Source organism: Girardinichthys multiradiatus, chromosome 12, assembly GCF_021462225.1.
Source record: "Girardinichthys multiradiatus isolate DD_20200921_A chromosome 12, DD_fGirMul_XY1, whole genome shotgun sequence".
Lineage (NCBI taxonomy): Eukaryota > Metazoa > Chordata > Actinopteri > Cyprinodontiformes > Goodeidae > Girardinichthys > Girardinichthys multiradiatus.
Window position 1 is genome coordinate 37,135,747 of NC_061805.1, and position 22,607 is coordinate 37,158,353.

The 22,607-nt window shown below is 39.4% G+C and overlaps 1 long non-coding RNA gene across 1 annotated transcript; it reads right to left on the reverse strand.

Moving 5' to 3' along the window:
- Positions 1–8,816: 8,816 nt before the first annotated feature.
- Positions 8,817–10,096, reverse strand: LOC124877130. Its single transcript, XR_007040445.1, has 3 exons — positions 9,794–10,096; positions 9,355–9,473; positions 8,817–9,280 (listed from the first exon to the last, which is right to left on the reverse strand). It is a non-coding gene; the product is annotated as an uncharacterized LOC124877130 (long non-coding RNA).
- Between the last annotated feature and the right edge of the window lie 12,511 nt (positions 10,097–22,607).

Sequence of the window (22,607 nt, forward strand, 5' to 3'; positions counted from 1 at the left end):
TATCGAAGCATCCTGGGCCTCCATAAGACCTCAGCAGTGCCAAAGGCTGATTGCCTCCATGCCACGCCGCATTGAAGCAGTCATTTCTGCCAAATGATTCCCGACCAAGTATTGAGTGCATAACTGTACATGATCATTTGAAGGTTGACGTTTTTTGTATTAAAAACACTTTTCTTTTATTGATCGGATGAAATATGCTAATTTTGTGAGATAGGAATTTTGGGTTTTCATGAGCTGTATGCCACAATCATCCGTATTAAGACAATAAAAGACCTGAAATATTTCAGTTAGTGTGCAATAAATCTAAAATATATGAATGTTAAATTTTCATCATGACATTATGGAAAATAATTAACTTTATCACAATATGCTAATATTTTGAGAAGGACCTGTACATACTAGACCAGGGGTCCCCAACTGAAATAGCAAGAGGTCCACTTCCTCTGTCACCCAAACACTTTGGGGTCTGAACATTTTAAATCAACTGACAAAAATATTTTCTTTAATTTTTATTTAACATTTAATTAACACTAGTTTTTTTTTTTTTTATTTACTAATTATTAATATGCCCATGAAATCGTCTGCTGAACAGAAAAATGAAATCCAATTTAAGTACCAATATTAAACACACTTTGAATGGCACAATCGAGCTGGGTCCGTACATCTTGGTAGAACAATTCTGCTTTCCTTGTTGTGCTTGTGGTAGACATGGCAATTTGTTTAACCTTTTCCTTAAGTTGTCCTTATTTTCAATCTAAAAGTGTTTCTGCCATAGCGTACATGCACTCTTTGATTGTTTCCCAGTCAGTGAAAGGCTTTGTGTGTTTTCTTAAAATTGACTGTCCTGTCAGTGAACACTCGTATGCTCGCTGTTGTGCTGTAAGAGACTGTGACATTACTGTCTTACTGTCAGACCCAGGCGGATAGTTCCTATGTTTGGTTTCATAATGTCTCTTTAGATTTCAACTCTTTATAAGTTCAACTGATTCAAAACATATAAGGCAGACTGGCCGTACACCCCAAGGAAGTTAAAATAAAGCGTATGTGTCTGTCTATTCATCTTTAAATGTGTGATTTACGTAGTCCACTTTATATATTTTTGACAAAGCCATCCTCTTTTACTCACCCATATGTGCACCACCAAGTCCTTTAACTGTCAGCAAGTATGAGCGCCCAAGCTAGCTTAACAGCGATTAACAGTCATGTTAATAGCACCACACTGTACTGCACTGCTTGAAGGGTGGACCGAATGTCGCTGATCCACATAGCTGCCCATCGTGCCTGTTAAAAGTCAGATGCGGCAGGAATTAAACGTCTACAGTATATGAGGAAATGCCTTACGGTCCTGAGAAAATGCTCCCTGGGTCCGGATTTGGACCAGAGTCTCGGGTTTGGGGACCCCCATGCTAGACCCTTGAAATTATTTTATGGAAAGCTATGTATCATTGTCTCTTCACTTTGTAATTATGTAATAGTTTTTTCTCATAAAACCCCAATAAAATTACTTTGAGTTTGTGGTTTTAATGTGATAAATTAGGAAAATGTTTAAGGAGTATGAATGCTGTTGCAAGGCACTGCATATTTCTACACTTCTGCGTTTTAATGTACTCAGTATTTAAATTGTGACATTAAACAACAATAATTTAAAAGTCAGTTAGGTTTTTTTTTTTTCTTTTTTTTTTTTTTTGCTCCAGTAATTTCTAATGTGCATAGTTTTGTCTAAGTGAAGGTCAGTCAACAGATTTCCATGAAGGTGCAGCTGTGTTTCTCCAAGGACACTTTTTTACTCGTGGTTACCGTTTGGCCCCCACACCATTTAGGGTGTCCTGGATTCCAACTGGTAATAATAGCTGCAGAGAGATGTGCCGAAGTGTACAGCTGGGGCATGACTTCTTCCCCCCTGCCTGATGACAGCAAACCATTTAAAATGACGCCCTAGAACTATGCAACAGACACATTCACCTTTTCCATACAAATATTATAGAATAAACTGTAAGAACTGTATTTTATATATAATTTGGGGTTCTGTCCTTTGGATTGACAGAACAAATCCTACAACAAGCATAATACAATTAAAATCTACAATATTAACACAGAATTAGGGAAATTACATCGACTGGCAAAGCTGGGGTATTTCTTTGGGGGTCAGACTTGACTGACTTTGCCAGGGCCTCTTCTTGTTTAGCTTGTGAAAGACCTGACCTGACATGATTTTTTGTGTATTTGCATGTGTGTTGACCATTAGCATTACAGCATACTTGAAATGAGTTCACACAATCACTTCCACAAACAGCACAACACTGCATCAGTCAGTCTTTCTCTAAATCTACAAGTGTTGTGAACAGTTTCATGAGTGTTTTGTGTTATTGAGTCACTTTGAGAGTATCGTTGGATCACACATACTCTCCCTGATTGTCTTAACTTCCTAGAGCAAGTGTGTGCATGATGCGACAAATAGCTGATATCTATCAGAGCGTTAAGCTGATTAGTTTGAACTGTGGCCAGGTTCATTTGCATACGTTTCTTATCTCATTATATCCTTTTCAGCCTTTGTCACCGTGTGAGGGCTTGACCGAGATGTCTTCGTACTTCGCTATGCAAGCACACATAAACGCACGTGTCAACCGTGATACCCCTGGCAAACAGCAATGCTAATGTGCAGCAGTAGCAGCAGCGAAGAAGTGCATGCTTTTCATCTGTTCTTGTCACCTGCTGTACTGCACTGTTGTCAATGCAACAAAGTCTGTTTTCTCTTTGCACTCTCAGTGCCCATGGTTTCTTTGAAGTCAGTATCTAACACCTCTTAATTGTATTCAATTGTGTTTACCTTGATTTTATCCGGAATTTGTATTTATAATGTACGTAAGAACTGGCAGCAGCAAGAGTAACAAGAATTTCTCAGCTGATGTTTTTGTGGCTGCTTTCTTGCTCAGATTTTGACTCAAGTAATTTAAAGTTTCCAGTAAAACTAGCTGAACTAGTTAAAACTTATAATAGGTTCATTTTGCCTATAAATGCTTCCTACCTTGCTACAATAATGGATAGCAGACTATTTATCATCATACTTTCCTTACCTGTCACAGTATCAAGGTTTTGCTGTCATGGTTTTGGATTAACTAACACATTGTTTCATTAACGTACTAAGAACCCAATTTGAGTAATTTAAGCTTAGGCTTTTGCCAATACTATGTCCCAGTCCAATATTTCATTAAAATCAATACCAAATATTTTCTTGAAAAAGCCATCATTTTTAAGTGCAGTAAAATAAGCTATTACATTTTATCGGTATGACTGATTGACAAATAATGTTCTGCAGTTGTAGTATCTGTTTTTATTTTACAATGACTGACGTTTTCACCCAGCAGCAGCTTCTGCAAAACAACCTAATATTTTTAAAGATATATACTTGGCTCATAACATACTGCCACATTCTTTAATTAAAGGGACACCATGCTCCTCCTGACAGTGTTTTTTATCCAGAGTAAGTGGCTAAAGAGTTGCTGATCTACTGGGATTTTCAGACACTACCATCTCTAGGGTTTACAGAGAATGGTCCGAAAAACAAAAAATATCCAGTGAGTGGCAGTTCTGTGGGTGCAAATGCCGTCTTGATGCCAGAGGTCAGAGGAGAATGGCTAGACTAGTTTGAGCTGATAGAAAGGCAACAGTAACTCAAATAACCACTCGTTACAACCAAGGCATGCAGAAGAGCATCTCTGAACGCACAACACGTCGAACCTTGAGGTGGATGGGCTACAGCAGCAGAAGACCACATCCGGTGCCACTCCTGTCAGCTAAGAACAGGAAACTGAGGCTACAATTCGCACAGGCTCACCAAAATTGGACAATAGAAGATTGGAAAAACATTGCCTGGTCTAATGAGTCTCAATTTCTGCTGCGACATTCAGATGGTAGGGTGAGACTTTGGCATCAACAACATGAAAGTATTGATCCATCCTGCCTTGTATCAACGGTTGAGGCTGGTGGTGGTGGTGTAATGGTGTGGGGGATATTTTCTTGGCACACTTTGGGTCCCTTAGTACCAACTCAGAATCAGAATCAGCTTTATTGCCAAGTTCGTACATACAAACAAAGAATTTGACTCCGGTACACTTTACTCTTTTGTTCTGTTTTTGCATTACAGAATATACAAATTTACAATGTACAATATACACATATATAATAAAAAGGTGCATTTGCAACATCTGTATGCTGTTATTTTGTACTTTATTGAATGTTCATCAGAGAAACAGCCTGGGGGAAGAAACTGTCTCTGTGGCGGCTGGTTTTAGTGAACAGACATCATGTCAACTGAACATCATGTCAACTGAACAACTGAACATCATGTCAACACCACAGCCCGCCTGAGAATTGTTGCTGACCATGTCACTTCCCTTTATGACCACAGTGTACCCATCTTCTGATGGTTACTTCCGGCAGGATAACGCGCCATGTCATAAAGCACGAATCATCTCATACTGGTTTCTTGAACATGACAATGAGTTCACTGTACTGAAATGGCCCCCACAGTCACCAGATCTCAACCCAATAGAGCACCTTTGGGATGTGGTTGAAAGGGAGATTCGCATCATGGATGTGCAGCCGACAAATCTGCAGCATCTGTGTGATGCTATCATGTCAATATGGACCGAACACTCTGAGGAATGTTTCCAGTACCTTGTTGAATCTATGCCATGAAGGATTAAGGCAGTTCTGAAGGCAAAAGGGGTCCAACCCGGTACTAGCAAGGTGTACCTAATAAAGTGGCTAGTGAGTGTATAACCAAGAGAGCAAGGAACGTGCAGCAGCCAATACAGTTTCACTGTGTCATTGTAAGCAATAAAGCAAATTGATTGTTAAGGAAAACTGTGTTAGACAAAATAAATTGGACAACCTATAATAATGTTTATGCAAACTATGCACTAGAGAAAAGCCCATGATTTACAAAAGTTGCAAATGGCTGCCACACTGCTTGCTGGTCATGCTGCTTACATATTGCCACAATCAAGATGGGTGAGAAAATCAATAACAATCATTTAAAATTTTCACTGGGACCCCAATCTAATACTTGGGATTGGATGGGACCTCCCTAGTTTTAACACAATCTTATCTGAGCACAGTCAAATAATATTGAGATAGAGCTTATCTGAATGCAATATTGTTCTCCTGAGAACTACCCTTTTAACAGAACAATGTTTTCCAGCTCAATGATTTTTAAAGGCTTTTAAAATGTGCTTGTTTAAAATGTTTAATAACCACAACCATACCACTGAACCTCTGCTGATCTCTTATTTTGAGCCACACAAATTTCAGAAAACTGATTAAAGGCATCTCTGAAAAGAACATGGTGCTGTACCTCGAATCATGTATGAGCATCACTAAAATGCTAAGAAAGAAGCTCCACAGACCAACACATAAACAGGCCTTTTCGTTGTCATAGACTTTAATTGTCAATCAATTAAAACTCATACTACAACGTGTCATATCTGACTAATAGATGTTTACCAGAGAGGCAAGATATCAATGGCATGTCATCACATCTGTTCCACCCATCCATCCACGTTTATCCTTGCAAGATCACAAGGTGACTTGCAAGGTGACTGTCCAAGGTACACCTTGGAAAGTGTTGGTATCCCAGCCATGGTTACAAAATGAAAGGCCAATACGAACTTTTCTGGAACTTTCAAAATAAATCGCATTAACCTACTTCCAGCACAGCCAGGACAAGGGGGTAACAGTGGACTTCCCGTGACATCACTGTCCAAATAAAATCACCGCTTTCGCAACAAGCTGACCTCTTCCACACAGGTCCCCAGAGGAACTGGACGGAGGGACACAGCGCACTAATGTTTCTTTGCAGGCAAACAGACATAACTCTTCAAACTGGATCCAAGAGTGTCATACGATCACGCGATCATATGGACTAAGTTAAGTAGGAATGAATTGCTGTTTTGTATCCGGTATTCATTCATGAACGGGGGTAATTAAGGTACAAGCATTGCTTGACTTTCTCTCTGAGGTCTACAGAAGCAAACTGTGTTCCAGAGAGTTCCCAGCAGAGACCCTGACTCTACAACGTCGAGTGGAGCAGTTTCCCCGGTCTGAAGGAAGGACAACGGGACTGCATCACCGTGGTTACAGTTGTAACGTGCAGTTTGGCCGGGCGACAGAACGAGCCGCCCCACCCCACAGCTACGGAGGTTAGCTGCAGTTAAACCTTGGTTCACTGTAGAAGCTTTCTTCAAACTTCATCTCCGGACAACTTTTCCTCAACACGGTTCACGTAAGAGGTTAGGTTTGGACAGAGAGAAGTAATTTAGAATGAAATAATCTGAACATTTGTTGTTTTATGTCATTTGGTTTTGTTTGTGTTGAAACTCAGCTATCTTAATGCTATCAGATTATCTGCTAAGCACATGTGCTCAGTTTGTGTGCTCTGTGTTTTTTTTTGTTTTTTTTTTAAGTTAAGACAAACTTTATTTAAAGGGTGATTCTTAAACACAGAAGATCAGCCATAACGCACCATCCACGCTTATGCATTTTAACCCTTTTATTAATGGTATTTTAAAGGTATGTATTTGATTCAGATGATAAGCTATGAGCTTCTTTTGTTAGCTTTAACTGCTAACAGCTAAGAACACGTGCTTGCCTGATAAAGATCATTAACCAAAAAGGTTGTTAGTTTTCAATCCAGTAAAATAATATTTCCCTAATTATTTTACTAAACTTAATTACTAAGTAACACAATTAAGCCCATTTCTCAAAGATTTGGTTCTTATTCAAAATAACATTTCTTTAAATATTACATTAATAAGTAAAGGCAGTTAATTAAACACCATTGAGAATTGGTCATCCTAGAAGGTTAGTTTTATTCCGCAAATCATTCTTTAAAACATTAATTTCTTAAAATAACATTTTATCTGATCTTGCATTGTGAATGGTTGTCTAAAGGTATGCCAATTATTGCCCAAGTTAGTTCCAAGACTAACTTAATTTCAATTCCAGATTCTTCAAGATAATCCTTGGTTCTCAAACATAAATAACATTGCATAGTAATGTTGCATCAGTCATGGTTTTCAACCATATTTGATCAACTTGTTTATATTGTACATAGCACATTAGTCACCCTTATTCTTTAATTGTGCTTGGTAGTTTAGTTGGATTGTTTTAGCATAGTAAAGAGTTTGTTGATTGAAATATGTTTGACTTTGAGTTGACTTATTTCTGTTAATAAATTCTTGTATTTTAAGAAATTGTGTGAATTCATTCCATGCGTGTGCAGAGTTTTGCTATTCAATAATGTCAGAGCTTGGCTCATCCCTTTCAGTTTTGTCCTAATACTACCGCCTTATTGGGCTGGTATTCACAGGACAACCCTTAACAGACCGAAATATTATTTAATAAAATAGTAAAGTATTAATATTGGATATTAAATAATATTGTCATTATGCTCGAGATAGTTCTGACCCACATGCAGATGAAACACTCAGAAGAAGAAACAGGATTATGAAGAAGATTTATTTTCTTAAACAAAGGTGAATGGGAAATGTGCAGGAACTCCTTTTTGGTAAAGCTTATAGTTAGAGTGGCTCAGGTTATCCTGAGCTATCTTCCTTTTTTGCCTCCGCCTTCCTCCCTCCCTGTTGGATGGAGTAAGTGGAAGTCAGGTTTAGCCTAAACCGGCTCAATTATGGTTGAGGTGCAAACACACCCTGCTTTTTCACTACCTGTATGACCCCTTCTCTTTTCCAATGGTTATAATCAGTCTGACAGAGAGAGGTATCCCAATCCTTGTGGTTTTTAGTATAACAATGACCATCAGTGGGCTCTAGATGGACAAACTTTATCAGTTTATTATTTTACTTAGTGCCCCTACACATGGCCCGTTCTGGGGTGGCCGGGCCCTGGCACTGCTACAGGCTTAGGCTGCTGGAGGATATAATGACCACTTTCACCCTCTTCGATACATTCTCACACTACTCTCCAATTTTGCATTATTTGCTGTTATTTCAGTTTTTAAGTTTATGTTCTCTCTCTTTTCTCCTCGTAGAAGCTACACCTGGCCTGACTGTGTCTATCTGTGACATCTTTCTGGAGAGGGGCATTGTCCAAGCTTCTGCTGGCAACAACTTAATGCTCACCTTCTACAGATGATCCACTTGGCCCTGTCTTTCAGTGTTTAACAATTTCTCTCTCCTATATATAGCAGTTGACTGAGCTTTTACTGTATCTAATTATATGTGCTCTCTTTCAGACTATCCTTGAAAACTGGCTCAAAATTTATATGTTCTTTGTTTCTAGGTGAAACGACTAAAGGAGCTACATCCACTAACATTTACTTTTCCTTCCCATAGAAAGTTCTCCTGGATCAGTGCTTCTGTATTCTTTTTGTGTCTCTGCTCTGTTCTCTCAAACCCCCAGTCAGTCGTGGCAGATGGCCGCTCATGATGAGCCTGGTTCTGCTGGAGGTTTCTTCCTGTTAAAAGGGAGTTTTTCCTCTCCACTGTTGCTACATGCTTGCTCAGTATGAGGGATTGATGCAAAGTCAACGCCAGTAACTGTCCACTGTTGCTACATGCTCATCCAGGAGGAGTGAATCTACAAGTCTCTGACTTGATGCAATCTGCTGGGTTTCCTTAGATAGAAAAACGTTTTCTCCAATTTGAATAAATAACTGAATCTGACTGCACTGTTCAATGGTTAGGATTAATTGGAACGTATGTACCTGACTTTTGTGAAGTGCCTTGAGACAGCATGTGTTGTGAATAGGCGCTATATAAATAAACTGAATTGAAATGAACTGGTAAATCACCAACTGTACAAAGAAAGAGAAAAAGCAGGTAAATCGAAATGCTATAGTTAACATGAAATAAATAAATCAAAACACTACACTTAACGTGATTAATGAGTTATGAGACGAAGCTTACTATGTTGGAGTAATCTAACCGCTGGGGAGGTAGAGGGATTCGGAGTCTGAGTGTTTGGCACAGAAGTTTCTCTGGTAAGGCTTGAGAGATCTGTGAGGGATGATGATGAGTTCAGAATGGTGGTACTTGCGTTGGAGGGTGAACAGGCTACGCTTATGCCAAGGTTCAGATGACGGTGAAAACAGGAAGCTGTCAGCAGGTCTTTGTCCAGACAAAGTAAACAGGAATCTTGGATCTTAATGCACAAAAATAGGCGAACTTTCTCCAGAAGTCGAAAATCCAAAACAGCAAAAGTATGCTGAGAGCGAAGTCAGGCATCAACAAGGGTTATCCGAAGATTCAGGTAAAACAACCTGCAAAGGAGCACAAACGAAGATTACTAAGAGCATAGCACATAGCAAAGATTATTTGTGGCTTGAGCTTGTACCACTGAAGGTAAACACTCTGTCGCTGAAGTGCTGGCAGCCTCCTGCTTAAGTACACCTCCAAGCAATCAGCAGATTAGTCGCACCTGTCACCCAGCGCACCTGAGAACTCAAGCACCATCTGAGAAGTGAACATACAAAACAAAAGAAAAAGCACACACACAAAACTGCAGATCCTGACAAATATATTCATATTCATTCTTACAACAACAGGTTGCCAGTCAGAGCATCTATATTTGCTCTGGCAAAAAACCATTTGCCACAGATAAGGGGACATTTTCTTTAGTTTTGGCTAATAAACAGTGTTGCTTAAAAAAATCAAAAACATTTTACTCTGAATTGACTCTTTTTCACTGGTTTAGATTCTCCGTCATCCAGAACATAATAATGTGCTAACATAGAAGGCAACTGGACTTCTATTGTTTCTTGAAGACATTTTACCTCTCATCCAAAAGGCTTCTTCATTGTTTTTTTACGCTCTATGAGGAGCATCCATCCGTTTCCCGTTGTCTTCCGCTTATCCAAGATCAGGTCATGGGGTGACAGTTTTAAGAGGAAAGCCTGAACATTACTCTCCCCAGCAACACTCAATTCAAAAAAGATCACTATGTCCCAGGCTAGAAGTGAAATCTAGTCCCGTGTTTCCCACTGAGCTCCTCAACCAATTTCCATATAAGCACTTTGTGTCATTTTTCTGTAAAGTTTCCTGACCCACATGCAGAATCTGACTAGGGAACAAAAGGATTTATTTACAGAAAAAAATTACTAGGGAAGAAAGCTGAGGTTAGATGGAACCGGAGGAGTAATGAGAATTGATCTTTAAGTTGCATTACAGAACTATGCTGTCTTACTTTGCTTTCAGCAATGGAGAACTCTGAGGAAAGGGCAAGAGCCTGTTGATTATCTGAGGACAAGAATCTCCCTAAGTGGGTGTGAGCTCCTGGAAGTTTTCCAATGTGAGCGGAGTAGTATAACTGAGATCCAACCAGAGTGGGAATAAGGAGGCTTAGAGAGCAGCCAGGCAGGTAACGGCTCAAGACACTAGAACTGCATTGGACAACCGTGGGCTGATTTCCAGGGAGATCTGTCACAGTGAGGTTTGGAGACCTGACTCAAGGTTGGTTTGTGAACAAATAGCGGGGATTACACCTAGAAGACACGAAGGACACAAGGAGTGAGCTCAAGGAAGGTAAGTAGTAAGACGTAAATTCTGTCGTGAATAACTTCTTAGCGAGAACGATCTGGCTTGACTCTACCAAAATGGTTGGTATCTGACAGACTAGCACCTTAAATCCCAAGCAGCCTGATGAGGAAATTGACAACAGGTGTGGAATCTACAGTCGGTGACAACGCCCTCCAGCAGAGATCCTCTGTTCGTTAAAGATCTCAACACTACTCTCATTGATACTCGCAAACACATTAGGATCATGACACTTTAGTCTTTGGTTATGCTCTGGTCCTGATTTACTCTGCAAAGCACAAAGATAAGACCCTGAGGTTCTCAAACCAGACACCCTTCTCTCTCCAACTGAGCCATGAGATCTTGTCAATGAATACCACGACTAGGAGCGATGACAATGGAAAGACATGGTGGAGTCCATCCAACAGTAGGAGCAAGCTTAACTTTCTACAGAGAATAAGAACACAGTTCTTGCTTTGGGTGAACAAGTAAATGTTTCTAATTTCAAAACTGCCATTCTTGACTGGTCAGTAGGACATGCAATGTTGTACATTTCTAAGAAAATAGCATCTTGAGGATATTAGGGGAAAAGGTTGGAAAGTTTTGAGCTGTTTTCTTTCAATATATGTCTTCTTTCTTTCAAATGAAAGAAGTGATGAAGTTATGGCGCAGAAGTATTGAACTTGCATGTATGATGTAAGAGACACCTCCATGAATATTATAATGAAGCAGTCACGTTTGAGTGGTGATGCCATGCAGAAACTTAGTTTTCAGTCTTTTTACACTGTGTGTTTCCAATATTTCAGCTGCATTTCTTTACAAAATGACCACCTAAACTAGAATATATCAACCTTAAACAGTCACTTTGGATCAAAATGTTTCCTTAACCAGTTTTGAATTTAAAGTGAATCCTCATTTTTATACAGTTGACACTCACAATTTCCCACTTACTGTTTTTCCATTGTACATCCTTAATGATGAAAAGACTACATGCTCTTGCCTGCAGGTTAACTGTTAGTAAGAGTTAGAGGGGGAAAAGAGATACCGAGACAGCCCTTCACATTTCTGTTCCCTTTAAGAGGCTAATGCTTTATTTATAACATTGCACCCCCCTAGGTGCACACCTCAGGTCCCTGTACAGCACCTTCTCTTCCCCACAGGTATACTGCGTCTCTGCTTCACACTGTGCTACCTAGTGCACCCTCACATGCTTTTGCTTTCAACATCCCACTCCTGCGGCTGCATTAGAGGAGGAAGTCGGGGAGGGAAATACAAAGACTCCACATGACGCACATCCAATCTGCAGACTGAAGCGGTCTTACAGCTGTGGTCTCCAATGTCTCCCTGCTGCAGTTCTCTTGTGTGTCGGAGAGAAAAAAACGAGTCCCCTATCCTCCAGCCCTCTCCTCGCTCCCACCGAACTGCAGAAGACACCACAGAGGAGTGGGATAGAGTAAGAGATGAAGAAAATAAAAACACGAAAGGAACACAGAAGTAGAATTGAAGGGAAGTGAATGAAGAAGACAAAGAAGTGGCAGGGGGTGTGAGGAGAAAAAAAGGGAGATTGAAGAAACCATGATAAAGAAAGAAATAGTGTTTCGCTCTTTTTAAACTTGGAGATGCTTGGTCCCTTCTTCTCACTCCAACCTGCATTTCTGGGTCACTAGAGACATTTAAACTGCACTTATAATTAACAGCTATTTTTAAACAGGGAGGGAGAACTGGAGCGGTGGTGAGGTACAAAAGCATTAAAATTGCCCCAGATTCGCTATTGAATAGGACACATCAAGGCAATATGCTGGCAGATCAAAGCGAGCGAAGAGAAAGGAGACAGGGCCGATCAGTGGGGATAAATTGTTCCCTTTATAATGGCATAAGAATAGACCTCTTTGCAGCTGAAACAATTTAATAACTGCATTCATTACCTCTGTCCAGCCTGTCTGTCGGCGGCACAATGTGTAACCGCTTTTGCCACGCACTACCTCGCTTGTCTCGCCGTCTTTTTTTATTCTTTGTGCTGAAAACTTTTTTACCTTGTTCCTTTTATTTCCTTACATTTCACAGGCTTATTTTTTTTTTCTTCTCCAACCTCCACCAAACATAGCATCCTCCAACCTTTTCTTTTCAGCCCCTGTCCCTGATGCCTTGCCTTTTTTTTCGACATTCCAGCAGCAGCTTCAGCAACAGAGAATCTCCTCTGAGCTCATGAGCTGCAGGCCCCACAATGAAGATGTGCAATGTCTGACACTCATGGAATGAGAGCTCTAATAGAAGGGGAAGCGGTTATCACAGAGCTCCCCGAGGACCAGCCTCTGTGTGCCTGACGCTAATTATGGCGCATGCAAATGAATGTGCAGCATTAAAATCAGGAGGAGCCAGCCTGCCTAACTCTACGTTGTGTGCCGGGTGTGCATGTGGCTGTATTTTTTGTACAAGATAGACTGATTGGGGTACATGTATGTATTCTCGGACCCTGCTTGAATTCTTTTACATATGTTCATTTTAGGCGTAAAAGCTTGTTTGGACATTTTAAAATGTCAATGCCTGTATATATATATATATCTATGCACGTCCTAACTCAAACACATCTCCTGGGGTTTAGTTGCTTTAGCCCAATGCTATCTTTAACGTGTAACTTATTATTTTAGAATGAAAGCAGGGGAAGCATACAGGATTAGAAGGAAGAAACAAGAGCCAACAAAACAGCCTTCTCTCACGCTCTTTCTCATGCACAAATGTGACGCCGAGCTCAACGGATCCCACAGGAGGATTCCTATAAATACATCTTTCTCACATTCATGAGCAACCTCTCCAAGAGGGCGTCTTTATTAAAACCATTTTGTCTTCCCTTTGTGCCCTTTGTATGCTTGTGTGTGTGTGTTTAACCATGTGTGGCTGTGTGTTTTTTATGCAATTTCCATCAAGTTACCTACATGTGCAGATCGGTATATGTTTTTAAGTGCTTTGTTGCTTTTCTTGCATTTTCTGCTCCAGCACAAAGAGCCAACATCAGTGTGCTGTCCTATTGTTTGTCTCACTGTGAACCTGAATTTGTGTGTGTCGCCTATATGTTGACCATCTTATCTCCCCATTAGCCTCTTGCGCTCTGACCAGTATTCCCTCTCTCCCCCTTCTGCTTTCTCTAATGGGTGATTTAGCCGTGCTTGGCTGACATCTAGCCTATTCCTTGTTTAGTTGCCATGGCTACGCAGGCCTATGGATTGCTCTCTTGCTCCTCTGGCCTTGCTGTGGATGCTATAGATGTCTAAACTATTGGACAGCAGAGCTGCTAAACACAAAGCACGCACACACACACCTTTAAATATGGAAGAACACTTGTATAAAGGCAGATCTGCTGACCCTGATGAATGTTAGCAATGAAAGTGAGATGGGTGATGAATGTAGTTGGTGACAAGTTGCCAACACTTTAAATGCTGTTAGTTAGATATTTATATTTTTGTCAGTCCTTATTTATGTCTTTGTACTGAAAAATACTGCTGGTCAAAGATCCATGTCTGTATTGCAAGGTTATCCCGTTTAGGATGTAATGCTATTGCAAATCTGGCCCCCATATGATGCAGGAGATAATTATCAGACAGGACCCCTCAGTAACAAGACAAGCTGTCAGAAATTTTATATAATGGGTGACATTTTTTCCATACATTTAATTTATGTGTTGATAATGAATATGTTAATGTTAATAGTTAAAATTTAATTTCCATTCCAACCAGTTTTTAAAGTGTACTGGATTTTCGACAAACTGGATGTATACTCTGTGGACTTTTGTATGAGCTCCATTTTACTACCAAATACTACTACTTACCAGGTGAATGGGCCACTATGTAAATCACAGACAATCCTATTTGGGAACCATTTTAAGTCCATTTTCTATCATTTTGCACCCCAAATGTAAATGTTGACTGGGGAAATATTAATAAACTCCTTAAACCTATTCTAACAATGAATCATGTTTTTCCCTGACAGCGACAGCTAAAATGTGCTGTTTATTGACAATGACTGTGTCAGAGTTAAGAATCTCTGCTTTGCAAGCAAGTTTGGCCTACTCCAGTAGCCATCTCACTGAACTAGTTAAACCTGGATAAAAAATTTAATTCTTGATCTATGCAGAAACCTTTTCAACCACAAGCCTTATGACAGCTATAAACAGTTCTTAAATTAATTATTTTCATTTTCATATTCCTTCATAATACAACCCATTTAAGTGTATTAGCATTGAGTTCTCTGCTGGGGACCACAAACAATGAATAAGAACAACAACTTACTAAACCAACACGTTCAGTTAAACTGTTTAGGTTGTAATTGTTACCAAAATAAAGCAGTTACTGCTGGATAATTTTAAGCATTATTTAACACTGAATTTACAAACTTAGTTTAATTTTTCATAATATTATTAACCTCCAAAATTACTTCCTGTGGTGCTACAATAGTTGTCCTCTCGTCTGACACGTAAAACTTAAGTATTCCTTTGATGAGGTCATTTTTAGTCAAAGCAGTTCAAGCAGAGCTGCTTTCTATGAAAATTACACAAGAGTAGCTCATGGAAGAATAACATGGGCAGACGGGCAGTACACAAATAAGCACTTCTGGATTTGGTGAGTGAGTTCTGTAATTTAAAAGCTGGAGGTGGATAGTTGTAGCAGAAAAGCTTCGGGGTCAAAAATAAAACAAACACACTTGAAGCCTTCGTGCTTTTGCAAAGGATTTTTTTGTCTTTTGAAGTGTTTACTATTGAGAGATGAGAAAGAGATGGAATAGGCAAACGGGTAAAGAGACAGTCAGAACTGGGAGAGCAAGTTACAGAAGTATGAAGCCCTTGAGTTGAATCTGTGCATGCCAGGGCCTACAGAGAGCAGATGACAGTAGCTTTGGTTCCTTTTGCGAAGCCCACAGTACTTTTGCCTTACATAAACCCTCCCGTTGAGCTTTTTTCAATTATTTGGGGAGAAATTTCTGTATGCACTTTAAAATTTTATGCTTTCATGTGTTCCTAAGCGGGGAGGAAAGAAGGGTGGCATCATAGATCATGCAGAAAAGACAGCTGCTGACAAGTTTGAAGAATATCGACAATTATTATATTCTTTAAGGTATATCAGCCAAGTTTATGAACATGTGCAGGGAATGAGGGAGAGAGAGAATAGACAGACAGTGGAAGAGCACATGCAAACACAGACGTTCTTATTTTTAACCCTTCCCCCATCCCAGATTCCCCTTAAGGTGCCCCTTACTCCCCTTTTCCCCTCCTTCTGCTTCTCTGTGAGGTTAAGGCGCACCTTCCCACTAAAGGGCTCTGGGGTCACGCATCTGCATGTGAAATGTGAACCCGCTGACATTCCAGGGCAGCCCTAAGCCGTGCGGTCCTTTTGTTCACTAGGGTGCTAATGTTAGGCCTAACAAGACTAGTGATGGTCTCTAAAAGAGGAATGGGAAAGACATGGAGTTTTATATGCTCCTCAATCAGTGGTTAGCGCATATTCCCAGAAACAAAGGAAGAGGTTAAGGTGATACAAATACTGTTAAACAAGATAACCTTCAGTTTCTTGCTACTGTTCGCTACATGTTACACTACATGACATGGATTTGGGTGTGGTAAAATTGGGGATGGACGGGTGGTAGGGGGGTGGGGGGGAGTCCATATAGGTCACGGCAACCATGAAAAAACAAGTTAGGGGTTTCCTTGACAACAGTGCAGACATTAAGGACTGAAACACCAGGTCTGCCATCATAATTTATTGTGCACAAAACAAGATTGCCTAGCTTACAATGTGGAATGCTGTTTCCAGTTTTTTTTAGTGCCTGATTTTTGAATGGTCTAAAGCTGACTAAACATTGTATGCATTTAAACTTAGCGGAAGGCTTTTTGGGAGACCTCAGAGTATGTACGCACTATTTTGAATCAGGCAACACACAGAAGTGCAGGGCCGGGGTCCTTTCAGTCTGTGAATTGAGTTCGGAGGCACAAAGGGCAGCTATTCACCAGGCAGTGATGGACTTCACACTTGCCTTTATGTCCTCCCTGGCAGGCAAGGAGAAAGAGGAGAAAAGTAGAAAGCAATACAAGAAATAGAAAATAGTTTGCCCAGGATCTATGGTCTGGATTGACAAACATCTCTACAACTCCCTGACATTTATTTTTTGGGGGGGTTAGGAGGTTTTTCTCAGCTATTTATTGAACTGCATGTAACAGCTGATTCTAACACTGGACCAAATAAGCACTGTCAACAGATTACAGGGCGTAAGCAATATACATGGACCATTCTTACTTTATAGTAACCTTAATTGAAAATACCTCAGTTTATACACAGTATGAACAGAAAAGCAAGTGTATTTTTACTGCTGCTTAAATAATATGACTAATTCATGATTACAGTTATTATAATGTTTATTCTACATTTATAATTTCAATTTTATTACAAAGACTTGTAGTATAAATATCTATAAGATAATATATAACACTATACATGCAAGAATGAAATGCTTGTTGCACAGAATATTATCATCTTTTTGCCATCTTAATCTCTTAAACAAGTAAAACAAGCTATCTTATTAGTTGGGGTATCAGCTTGTATAGCCAGTGTGCAGTCTGCTGCTTAACTGACATCCTACCCCTAGCTTGCAAAATGTAATTTTAAAATATTATGAAAAATTAGTGATAGGTGGTGCTCCTTCAGTTCCAAAGCATGACTTTCCGTGTTTTTCGTAAATATTTCCAAACAGTCTTTTTTCTAAGCCAGGAGAATGGTACATAGCTTTCTTTCTGCAAGCTGACTGGCAGTTTGCAGCAATAGCAGGAAGATGGCAAGTGTTGTTATACTCTTGCCTTTTAAAGGACTAGACAATCCAAAAATGTGATGGAACATGTAGGCTGTTTTAAAAACCATAACTTTTTAAAACCTTAAAATATCTTACATTTGTGCAGATTTTCAGGCATTCAGAACAACCCCAAGTAATAGCAGAGCGCTACAAGTAATGCAGGTCAGCTGGACTTCTCTCTTGTTTTAGAACTACTCGTATATTGGGCTGAAACTCCCTACCCATGATCAAAACTAAAGCAGCCTTTTGGACGAGGGGGGGACTTCCTGCAAGAAATAAGAAACAAGTACCTTAGCTTGGTATATCTTGATACTGGTACCCAGCCCATTTCTAGCTTGCTAAGATTGAAAGTTAAAAAAAAAAAAAAAACTTGTGCAAAATGGCTTTCCCTGTCATTTAGCTAATAAATAATCTGTGCAATACTGTGCAAACATTTTTAATAACAGGCTATAATTTCTATAAAACATTTAGAGGACAATGACCACACATTTTAATGAAGTCTCATCTTTTTAAATTTGAGGAAAGAAATCATCTATGCTTTTTAATTGTTGTTTAATGTGACTTGTATAAATATATTATTCACTAGCACCACTACACTAGGATATCTTTACAAACTCTCATTAATCATTACTTGTTATGTTAGCCGTTATAAAGGAAATGTCTGACAGGAGATAAAAATAAATGTGTCATATTTGACAGTAAAACTAAATACAGAGAGCGCACCTAATACTGCCATCATGAATCTGATTTACTGGGACTCAGGCATCACTTGCAGTCGGTTTCGGTCAACACCAAGATCCAAGGAAAACTTTGCTCAAATGTGCTTTTTTCTCTCTACTGATTCGGCATATTGCAACCAAGAAAGCAAGGCCTTACTCTTGCGCTCTCCTTTCCCCTGGGGGAGCACAAAGCAGTGTAAGTGATTCAGTTAGCATTACCAGATTAGAGCTGTCCATCCATCCAGTCTGTTTCCAAACACATTCATCCCAGTTCTAGTTAAAAAAAACACTGGGGGGATCCTCTCCGTTCCACTTCCACCCTGCCACCAAAGTCTTTTATGATGTCCATAAAATGGAAGAGTGCAGCTTTACTTGAACTAATAATATCCGAGCTTACAGGGCTGTGATTGATGATCTTTAAAGCCAGGCCGATCGGTCTCATCTTTCTTCAGATTTTTATCACTGACTTGTTTGCAGTCATGTGCAATCACAAGCACCGGGAGAGGTAACAAGTGCTTGATGTATGATGCTTGAGCCACTTTTGTCAGCTGCGCATTTCCTTTTCCCTCCCATTGTTGGTTTTTTTTCTCTCTTTTTCTATTTTAACCCAAGGCTTCTGTTTCGTTGCATCTCAAGATGTGTTGTGACTATTTGTTTGCTATGTTCTCCTCACTGTCTTATTGGCTGGTAGTTTTTCTGTTGGTTTTTTTTTTTTTTCCTTTTTATTATTTAAGATTGTGGCAATGTATTTTCATAGTGGATGGGGCGAGAGGTGAGCCAAACCTTTTTCTTTCACTTTTAGCCCTGAACTAACCTCCAGACCTATTTTCCTATGTTGTCAAGGTTTCACAATTTCTTACAAAGATGTCCTTTAATGCTGAGACATATTAAAAGGAGCATTTTGTTATTATAGTTCCAGAGAACAGATTAAAAGGTTTGGAAGATGATCTGTCTCCAAGCCCTCCCTTTGAGTACCTAATATCCTTTATGCTGCGCCAAGAATGCTCATCTCTTTAAATTCCAATAAATCACCTTTATGGGATCTGCTGTTTGTCCATTATAGCTACTCTGCTCCATGTGGACAGAGCAGGAAATCCTCTTTGTGGAGTCTTCCGGAGTTCATGCATGACTGAGTCCTTTCGAATAAGCAAAATATGTCCAGGGAGTGTGTGTTTGGTGGCTGTGTCCTGTTCCTCATCCACAGCAAGATATAGAATTCCACCTGTCACTGAGGACTGTTGATGCCTTTTTATTTAAGATGGTGTTTTTTTCTTAAAGAGCTGCAACATTACGCAGGCCTCAGACAGCTCTTGTTCCCTCTGCTCTCATTTCTCAGGTGTTTATCTGCAGGGCCAAAATTCAATCAATTTTACAAGGTGAAAGGATGACACTTCCAGGACAGTGAAACAAACAGGTACAGGCAAAGGTTAGTGTGACAGAGCCAACTCTGAAAATGTTAGACATCAGATGTTACGAGCTTTGACGTGGCCTTGGCTTTCAATGCTGAATTACTAGCTTGCGGAATGGCTCCTAATCTAACCCGACTCATTGGATTTTCATGGGCATCATCCTCATATTTAGAAAAGTAAGTTACTCTCTGCAATGTCACGGTCTCATTTCTTCTCTCCCCCACCATCTTGCGATTTCTACCATCTCGTCTCCTCCATCGCTTTTTTTCCATTTTGCTCCTGTCCCTGTTGTTCCCCATTGTTTTTTCGACACTGTACCTTCATCTCTCCAATCTTCTTTTACCTCCCTCTCTCTGCTGTCGAGGAGTCACTCTGATGATTGATTGTTTCTCTGCAGTGTCTGACAGGATGTAGAACACTCTCGGCCCCAGGGGCCCCCGACAGACCCTACCACCTGATTAAGATTCCCCTTTTAATCAGCAGCACGGTGCTACACTGAAACCACTCCCATAAACATTTAAAAAAGTAAGAAAGGTTCCACCTTCTGAAAGATAACACTGTTTGTTTTGGGGTTTTTTTACTTATGTAAAGTGTATTTTTTTACAATGCAGATAGCTTCCTCTCTTGGGCTCTAAGGCGCTTGTGTATCAGTGGCAGCAGAGGATGTATACAAACAGTCTTCTACTTAAAGTTATCTGTTGCCTTACAGAGTTAAAGCTGGGCAGCTCTAAACCTATTACAACTGGTAATAGTTTTACCGATAGAAATCTTATTGTTTTTTTTCTATTGTGATGAAAAGACTGACAGCCTGGGTTGTATCACATGATTGAGGTGAGAAGGAATTTTAATGATGTAAGAGACCATGTGGCTCAGCTAAAATAGATACGGTCACCTCTATCAGGATATATTTTCTAGAGAAAACAATCACTTTAACACTTTCACATTAGATATTCTTTGGTTTGAACAACAATGGAATGCAAATGTCTAAAATGGAATATAATTATTATTATTTATACTGATGGTTACAAGATTAACCAGAAAATAATTGCTATTAATTGCAGTCAAATTTACTAAAACTGTAGTTGTTGAATCCTATTGTGAGTTGTATGCAATCTATAACTAGAATACAGATTTTATAGCAACAATAGAAATCTTTGTCCAGTGTATTTAGCCAGAATACAAAATAAGGATTCCATAAAAATTGTATTGTTAATGAAAACTGAGGACAAAAAAAAGATTAGAAGGCACTTTGAATCCAAGTAAATAGTTCTTCAGGTTTGTCATCAAAGGCTAATAAGTTTTAGATATTACAGTGCATGGCAAGTGTCTATAAACTGCATGACTTTATGTAAAAGGATTTTGTGTGATAGACCAACACAAAGAATTGTGAAGTAGAATAAAAATGGTAAATGATTTTCAAAATGTTTTGCATACTACAAAATACTCGTAGAAGCTCTGGTCAGATGAGACCAAACCTGCACGGTTTGATCTCCATGAAAAGCACCGTCTGTGTTGTAAAACTGACACTACACATCACCCATTACCCAATTGCCAAATGAACCATGGTAGTGGCATTTTCATGCTATGCGGATGCTTTTCTTTGGCAGGGACATCGAAGCTGGTCAGACTTGATGGGAAGATGAGTACCAAGAAGGCCAATCCATTAACAAAACCTGTTAGAAGCTGCAAAAGACTTAAGACTGAGGTTGTGATACATGTTGCAGCAGGGTGAAGACACTAAACATCCACCTTGAGCAACAGTTGAATGATTTATATTAAGACCTTTAAGTGTTTCAATGGTCCTGCCAAAGTTCAGACCCAAGTCCAATTAAGGAATCTGTGACCAGACTTGAAAAGTGATGTTCAAAGACACTATATCACATCAACTGAGCTTGTGGAAGAATTGGTTAACATTTTCAAAATTTCAATACAATACATTGAAATCTGTGTTTGTAAGATGAAAAATTGTAAAAAAAAAAAAAAAAAGAAAAGTTTAAGGGTGTGGATACTTGCAAGGAACTGTATGTAAGCTATGGCTTCTGTGTGGTAATATGCTGTTTGCATTCTTGTTTGTCTGGATGATAGTGGTTTATCAACCCTGAAAAATGGAGTATTGTAGGTCTGATGCTGAAAGCCTGGTCCTGGTTCCATCTTAGTTCAAGCCTCATCTAACTCTGGGCCCATTACAAATTTGTGCTAATATTGTTTGGGATGCAGTGGTTAACAGAACGCTACAAATACTCTGAATCTCCAGGTCTTTGGTTGAGAGTAAAAGTTTAGAATTTTAAATAATTGTGCATGTGTGAGAAGGGTTGTGCGTGTGTTTGTGTTTGAATTTGTGTGTACTGCATGTTCATACTCTCTTGCCTGTGAGCGTGTGTTTTTCTATTTACTGTACTCACATTTATATCTGTCCACGTTTTGCCTTTGCCTTCCTGCTGATGTGATCAGTACACACATTGTGACTGATGACAGTTTACGCCACAGTCTGATGCTCTGCTGCTTAATGCCTTTTTTGTTTATTAATTAACTGCAGGACATATATGCTGAGAGACACCTATTGATTCTACTGCTGCATTAATTGATTTTGTGCTTCACTAATCATATTGTTACTGCAGAATCATTACTTGGCCACCACACTGTCTTTGTTGTGTTGATTTACTGAGTTGTGGGTGGTTTAGTGGATGAAGTGTTATGTGTAGTTATCATTTTCCATGGAGATGCTTCTGTTTATGTTATTCTGCTGAATACAAGACTATGACAGATAATTTAAAACAAACATAACAAAATAGGTAGCGTTAAAAATATTCTATGGAAAACTTCAGACCTTCAGCCACAGGAAAATATGGTCTAAATGCCCACAATGAGAATAATTGTTTAGACACTGGTGGGATATAGAAGAATATAATAGTTCTAAATTCTATGTGGTCACAAAAACCAACCATATAGTTCATTTCAAAACATTTTACCCTCCTTTAATGCTTTCACATTTTGTTGCATTAGAGCCATAAACTTCTAAGTATTTTATTGGTATATTAATTGGAAGGAAAATGATACAGATTCATCAACATATCCATTCATCCATTTTCTATACCTGCTTCTTCTATAGCGGGTCA